Source organism: Alligator sinensis, unplaced genomic scaffold (genome assembly GCF_000455745.1).
Source record: "Alligator sinensis unplaced genomic scaffold, ASM45574v1 scaffold904_1, whole genome shotgun sequence".
NCBI classification, from domain to species: Eukaryota; Metazoa; Chordata; order Crocodylia; family Alligatoridae; genus Alligator; species Alligator sinensis.
The window spans coordinates 764,905-773,040 of NW_005842587.1; the positions used below are offsets into that span (position 1 = coordinate 764,905).

Sequence of the window (8,136 nt, forward strand, 5' to 3'; positions counted from 1 at the left end):
GGGGTCCCCCCATGGCCCCCTCCTCCTCCTCCAACCCCCCCTCCCCCAGCCCCTACTTACCAGCTCCCAGTCCAGCTCCAGCTCCCTGCTGCAGCGAGTGGAGATTGCTTGAATCACTGAAGCTCTCCGAATCTTCTCTGAATCAATTTGGAGAGTTTCGAATCAATGCAGACCTTTTTATTGGTTCTCTGATTCGATTTAGATTTGGAGATTTGGCCACCGAATTGGGCTGAATTTCCTCCGAATCGAATCAGCACCCGGAGATTCACACAGCCCTACCAGGCACTCGGTGACAGAGCTTAGGCTCCAATTTATGGAGAAAGATGGAACATGGTGGTTGAAAGATGAGAGGAACCTTTCCTCCAGTGTATTGTCCACATCCATGTCTAAATCTGACACTCGGATGGTTTGGCTGGAGACACTCAGGCCTGGAGCTACTTGCCATCCCTTCCCAAAAGCACTGTCTGTTGCTACCAGAGACGCACAAGGTCCAGAAGGCTGGTTGTCTCTTTGAGTGGCTCCAGAATGATTTTTAAAGGCCGCTGTGTAAGGGATTTGGCAGTGTCTACCTGAAACATCCTCCCTTTTGGCAGCTAGAAGGAAAGAAATATGCAAGGGGCTTTGACTTACGGGGCCTGGTTCTTCATTATTCTGCTCAAGTTTAAGCGGAGTGAAAATGTAGGTCTCTTTGTGGAAGGGGAGCTCTAGGGGTAGGCTATCCCCTCAGACAAGATGAATCTTGGAGCATGTCAGTAGACTATGGGGAACAGTGTGTGCTCAGTCCCATCCTCCACAAGACTCATTGGCCCTTACTGTCTTCACTGCTCTGTTTTAAAATGGAAATGGTAGCATTTCCCTACCTCCCTGCCCTGCCCTTTGGTGTTTTGAGGAAAAAAGCATTAGGGGTTATCAGGGGTTCAGACCTTATGGTAAGTAGGAATATGTGTCTATAAAACAGATAGTTCAATGTGTGTGGAGCACTTTGACATCCCAAGGTGGCATTTGTTCTTGGGGTGCTCAGCAATGCAATAGTCGCCCTGTATAAGAAATGCTGTGTGTTGTGGTCCCTTGAAACCCTCCTTTGCCTATTTTAGGAGCACCAGCTTTTGCCACCTGAGCTAAAGAGAAAAATCTCTATGGACTGTCAGCAGTATATGACCTACATCACACTGGCAAGCAGGTCTGATTCCAGTGCAGTGATACATATTAGTCCATTACAATTACTGTTAATGCAGTGAATGTAATAAGTAGATACTGACTCTTGCATAGATTTAGTGATCTGAGAGAATACTATTGGCTGAGATAAAGTGAAGGACAGTATTTACCACAATAGATCCTGACATTTATTGAAACAAAAGATCAATATAAGTATGTTTACATATATTTTGATTATTCTCACTCGAGGTACCTGGAAATCTATCTACTATAGACATTATTTTTTAATGTTTTGTTCTTTTTAACTACTATTTGCAATAGCAGATAAAATCAAAGGCCCATTTAAAACTAATTCTTTCCTTCAAGGAGGTAAATAATAGTTTTTTCACTTACTCCTCTGCAGCCAGTCATAATGCACTCATTTGCATATATAATCTGATAAATTTATTTTAAACTCAGTTTTGTTCTCTTCTGAGTAGTAGAGAAAGCCATTGACCTTGACCCTGGAAGTGCTTATATATAACCACAGGCTTGACTTTGAACTTGTAAGTTAGTCCTTTGGGTGAAATCCTGATCCTAATGAAATCACTGGCAAAACTCACATTGATTTCAGTGGGACCAGGTATTCACACACTGATTTCAGGGAAACTACCTGCATACTTAAACACATGAACAAGTGCTTGTTGGATCAGAGCTTTCCTGACTTGTAACATGCTTTGTAAAAACAGGATTTCTCCCTCAATGTAGTCAATAATCCCTATCTGCAGACACTGTTGTGAAGCCTAAGCAGACACAATTAATTTAAAAATCACAGTTCTGTCTGAACAAAATGTTCAGCTACCTTTCAAATTACAATAACTGAATGAGATTAAAGGAAAAAAGTATGTTGCTTTGTGCACAGTTGACAGCACTTTGTGTATAGTGGCTTTTGACGTTTCCCCTGTACAGTTAGGCAAGGATCATGTTTGGTTTATATGCGTCTGTCACAGTAACAGAAAAAAATAACAGAGTAAATATGATTGTGAAAGCACAGCAGTTGACCAGGGAACCACTCATCCTTTGAAAAGGAAAAAAAAATAAATATATATTAGGCATTAAAAAAAAAAATTAAAAGAATATTAGGATTGAAAACTCTGAAGTTGAAAGAGTTGGTCAGTGCCTGGGTGGTGGGTATTTTGACTTTTTTCATCCTCCTCATTCAAAATGGGGCCCTGTGCCTTATTAATTGCAGGCCCTGCAAGTCCTGCACTGAGGATAGAAGGATTAATTTCTCTGCGGTGCTTTTATTTCAGTGTTATACTTCTTTACAAACATTAATGGACTAATCATCACAACACTTCAGGGAACTGAGGTACTCTTAGTATCCTTGTTTTATCTACAGAAAACTGAGGCATAGAGAATAAAGTCAAAATGAAGTATCAGCTAATTCTGGGTTCCCAATTTGAAAAGTACCTGGTTTTTCAGAGTACGTACAATTTATAGCACTCTGTTACCCTTTTTTTTTTTGAGCCCATCCAGCTAATAAAATTGAGGTGGTTGAAGGTTGTTCTCAATAAGAGGAAAATGGCTGATATTTCTTTGATGTAATCCTGTTTGTTTACAAAGAGTCTACAATGTCCCATCTCCCTGAACACAGCAGGAGTTGAACAGCAAGAGAAAGTCTTTGCTCACAGATCCAACCTGCTTTACAGTCAGCCCTTAATCTAAAAGCTCTGTCTCAGAGTTTCATCTCACTGACACGTTCCCAGGGCTTGTTCTTACTATGTCCTTGGTTTTGCTGTTCCTGATGTCTCTGCTTCCCTGCCCATTTTCCTCTCCTTTACAGACACACAAGCCTTTGCAAGACTATTTCCAGTGAATCATCTTTACTTTGCACAAGCCTCTGTTTTGGAGGTGGCATCATATGGAGTGGTAGCAACTTGTTTTAGATATCTGGCTCCATACAATAGCTTATTTATTTCTTGCAGGAAGGCCAACCCATGAAGATATGTCTGTACCACAACGGCTGAGTGCTCAGTTATGCCACTGAGAATACAGGCTTTGTCTATCACCCAGCATTTCAACCCAGAAATGCTGATTTTGATCTCACTTATGCCAGCATAAACCAGGAGTCACGCTGTTGGAATTGGCAGAATTACACTGATTCTACTAATGTAAGTGAGAGGGGAAGCAAGCTTCAGCGAGGTCCATCTTGCTCAAGGTCTTACAGGATGTCTGCAATAGAGAGCCTGGAACAGATACCAGAACTCCTGGAGTCCCAGCCCTGAAAGATAAAATTAGATTCACCACTTGGTTATGAATCACTTCTGGATGCAACATGTTAAACAGAAAATAAATATTCCTGCTGCCTTAAAGGGCATTTTAGTGAGAGGGTCTAGGATAGCCTTGGCACTGCAGAAAGGAGGCTCCTGTCTTTCTTGTGGCCATCCCATGTATATAATCTCCCACCTCTGGGGTGTGTGTTTGGGGGTGGGGGGGTAATCATTGCCCATAGGCTGCTCAAGTTACACAGTGGGCACGTCTACACCTGCAATAAGGCACTTTTCCTAATGTGCATTAAATTTAGTCTCTCCAAGGTGAGGGTGTCTATACATGTGGTCCAGCAGTGGGGTGGGGATGCTTTAATTAGAGCCGCTCTAATCTCATGTAACAGCGTCCCTGTGCTTCAAAATGGTGGTGGTGGCACTTTATCAAAAGCTTGATGAACAAGGTTTAGATAAAGTGCCCCTGCCATCATTTTGAAGTACAGGGACACTGATATATGAGATGTGGGAAGCTGCTGGAGCATGGTAATTACCACACTCCAGCAGACTCAATTGATTGAGTCTGCTCTGATGCACTGGAAATACAGCACATTGGAGCAGCTTCCCTGCTCATGTATAGGCACCCAAGGTACTAAACAAATGCACGTTAAGTTGCCTTAATGCACAGTAATGAATGCCCATGGTTTTTAAGTGACACTTAATGCGTAATAGGTTATTTTACTGGGTATTAGCATAATAGCACAGTTTTTTACGTGACGCTTTATTGCTCAGTAAATAGGCTACTGCGCATTAAAGCACCCAGTGGGACTAATTTAAAGCCCCTCCTGCACCTACTTCCCACAGGCTAGGTATTCTTGGCTGCATTTCAGTTCTGCTGTTCCCACTGAACTCAAAGGCAGAAGACAAACATTGATATCGGGGGAGTGAGATCAGACCTCACAGAATCCAGCACAGCTGTCTTAAACGAATGTGAAACTCAGAGTCTCTTGCATGAATTTTATTCAAATACAGCTAGTGCTTGAGTTTCAAAGAAATGACATCTGGAACAAACTTTGTAAAGATAACCACCATTTTGAGCTAGTACAAAGCAAAAAAAAAAACTAACCCAAAACCAAATCCGCAAAACAACCTCCCCCAACCATCAACATTGAAAATCAGGATAATTCTTGCATCATTTGTAGCTCCAAAACTGTTGGACACTATTCTTTGAACTTTGTAGAAACTTTCTCTTTGTTTGTCAAGCATACGAGACAACTGGCAGTCCTGAGTTAAAGGTATAGGAAGGGACAATATTAAGACTTGACATTAAAATCTGGTGGTAACCTTTCATATAGAATCATCAGGGAGGTGTATCCTCAGCTGGAGATTTATATCAATGGAACTATGTCAGGTTACAATGACTGATGTCCTGACTCCCCCCATATATGTGTCTGTATCTGCATGTGTGTGGAGAACAGTGGTAGCAGTGGCGAGGTCCATGTTCATGAAACTGAATCTTCAGACATTATTTTAGTTCTTTTTCCATTTGAGAATTAAAATGCAGAGTGCCTTGAATCTTTAATGTAGAAAGAAAAATGGAAATGTTCTTTTAAAATATTTAAAGTGATTATAATAGCAATCAGTGTAGAATAAGTTTGAATCGTGCTTTAAAAGCAGACCCCCAAATGCAGGTGAATTACACATTTCCTTACTTGGAACCAAAACCGATTTTTCTCTCTGTGCATGTTGATGAGACTTCATGGTGTTTTTATTCATTTATGGAAATTTATAAAATTATATTTTAAAATTTTAGAAATGAAGACTATGGATGTTGCTTGTTTAAAAATATTTTGCCTAGATCTGGTGCCTTTTAAAGTTAGAGGTTGATAATGCTGACTAAAGCTAGGCATATTGTACACGTACAATTTGCAAGCTTTCTGATACTGCTCTATCAATACACCTCCAAGCTGGAAGGGTTACTGAAGTCAGCTAGATTGAGGTCTTCAGTCTTCACATAGTGGTATGGACACATAATCACGGAGAAGTTCAGGGCCCTCTCCTTCATGTTAATTACAATTGTAAATCCATATTTGAGTGCAACTTAGTATACCGAATGACCTGATCTGTTGCTAATGGGTATTGTTGAATGTTACATAAAGATATTTGGGCAGTTTGCCTATTCAAGGTTAACATATAAGGATGTGCTTTTTCTTTCTTGCCTTGATTTTTTTCCTACCCTGCCTCTAGGCCAGATACAGACATTACACTTGCACCAGTGTAAGTGATCAGAAACCAGTCTATACCTGTTACAGAACAGAAGTTCGGCACATAAAACTGGTTTATACCCATAACAGAATAGAAGTTTGGTACATGTGGACTGGTTTAAAAATGGCAGAATCCAGTTTAAGATTTGAAACCCTCCCCCCACCAAAGGTTGAACATGTTGTCTGTTTGCTGCTAATCTAAACTATGCCGCTTACAGAAAACCATGTAACTTAGATCGATTCTACCTTGGGCTTTTTAACTGTCTGTACTTAACCCTAGTATCCTGGTAACATTTTAGATTTGTAAATAAATAATAACCACTAGTTTGGTCTTCAAGATTCACATTACACCCGAGTATGGACTGTACCATAGTCTTGATGAATGATGTTTGCTCCAATAGCAGTTGTTTAGAAAATCATGCATTATTAAACTCATTCTTCCACATGGGAAAGACAGTCAGACCAGGATTTCTTTTTCTTTTTTTGTGTAAATGCCAATTTTATTTGTAAAGGTCCTATTTGCACAGTTTTGCTGGTGTTTTAGAATGGCCCTTGAACAAAGTAGTAGCCAAGGGGAGGGTGTGAAATCAATGTAAGTTGTGAGACATTTTTGAATGCTACAGACCTGCTCATCACAAACAGGCAGAAAAACAAGGGTGATTTCACTTGCCCATATCCTCCCCTGCTCCAGTATATCACAAAATGGCCTGAAAAGACAAGCAGAATAAGTCCAAGATACAACTCCCACTGTAGTCAGTGGCAAAACCCCCATTTCTTTCAATTGCAGCAAAATTAGATCCACACAGCTAGACCTGGAAAAGTTTCCTTTGGTTTGTTTTTTTGTTTTTGTGCTTTTTGGGGGTGGGGGGTGGGGAGAGGAGATGGGGGTTTGCTGCTCAACAGCAGATGCCTTGGGCCTGATTTTCACAAATGCTGAGAGGTCTCGACCTAATCCAAGACCAATGGTTGCTGTAAATTTTTGGTTCAGCTGAAAATCAGGTGACTAGGTCTTCCAACAAGGGCACCCAGGGTCACTGACTAGTTCTGAACACAATGGGTGTTAATACACATGCTCCAGGAGGGAGGGTTTTTTTTTTTAATTAGAGTGGCTCCAGGAGCTGCTCTAATTAAGCGTATGGAACATCATGTGTATCAGCGTCCTCACGCTGAAAAATGGTGGCGGGGGGGCAATTTAAGTAAAGCTCATCGAATGAGCTTTACTTAAAAAGTGTCCCTGCCACCATTTTTTCCCCCAGAGTGGGGATGCTGATATATGTGACGCTGGAGTCTGCTGGAGCGCAGTAATTGCTACGCTCCAGCAGACTCAATTAATCAAGTCTGCTCCTTGCACGTGTATAGGTGCCCATTGGTCTGGTACCATTTACCTGCCTCTCCTCAAAGGATAGAAACAAAAATGAATGAGGCTCTTGTACAAGTGTAGGATCACAAATAATGGAACATTTCAGACAGTGATCAATATCTACGAGCTCTTGAGTCCAGACTGCGATCTTTAATCTAAGGAGAGCAAACTGATGTGCCTTATTGGTAAAACAGTAGGTGGCCATGATGCTTTTTTTATGAATGAGAAGTCAATGCTGCTAGTGCTAGCCCATAAATATAACTCAGCATCCTGCACACTCTTAGCTGATCTGGAGACAGGGCACTTTTAACTTCCTTTTTTTTTTTTTTCTTCCCCCCCCCCAATACTGTTGTATCTATTACTGTAACAGATGATAATATTTGTACAAGGTAATTTTTCAAGAAGCCTGCTGACTGTGAAAACACATTCTTGGCTTTTCTCTTCTATGGAAATATGCTGCATGTCAGCTTTATAATACTTCAGGCCATATTCAGTGTTACTTTACCCAGCTATAGTCTTGAACAAAGCCATGGAGAAGAGTAGAATTCCTTCAGATTTACATGGAAACAACTGTGAGCAGAATTTGGCTTCCTAAGCGTGAACAAAAACAAAGCAGTTCTGAGAATAAGGTTCAGCGTTATGAAGTAGCTTGTGAACGCAAAGAACATGAGAGTCTCAAGATTTATTAGTAGTGTTTCAGAGCATTATTGAGATTAGACTTAATTATCTGTGTAATTTGCTGGAACCAGCATTTTTGATCAAGTACATGCTTTTTTTTTTTTTTTTAAGATGTATCAATCTGCTTCAAAAAAATCCACACAAGCAGGCTACTGAAAAGTCTTGGAGTTTTTCCCTAGCAAGGAAATGCTCTTTTAGCTCCATTGTTGGTACATGCACCTTTTATTTAGATACATCCCCATACAGAGGGATTGATTAGTTTGATACTAGGAAGGACTTTCTTACTACGAGAGTGGTTAAGCACTGTGCGCCAGGGGGCCTCCTGGGGCCGAGCTCTGTGGCCCGCCCACCTGTCACCATGACAGGAGGCCTACTCAGGGCCGAGCTCTTCGTGGCCCGCCCACCTGTCTCTGGGCAACCGCCCGCTTATCTCGCC

General features: G+C 41.2%; 1 long non-coding RNA gene across 1 annotated transcript in view; it reads right to left on the minus strand.

Moving 5' to 3' along the window:
- Nucleotides 1–2,318: 2,318 nt before the first annotated feature.
- Nucleotides 2,319–8,136, minus strand: part of LOC102377207 — a 6,524-nt gene continuing 706 nt past the window's right edge. Inside the window, exons 2-4 of the long non-coding RNA XR_324858.1 lie at nucleotides 7,528–7,613; nucleotides 6,288–6,369; nucleotides 2,319–3,418 (exon numbers count right to left, since the gene is read on the minus strand). This is a non-coding gene — a long non-coding RNA (uncharacterized LOC102377207). The remainder of the gene's footprint in view (nucleotides 3,419–6,287; nucleotides 6,370–7,527; nucleotides 7,614–8,136) is intronic.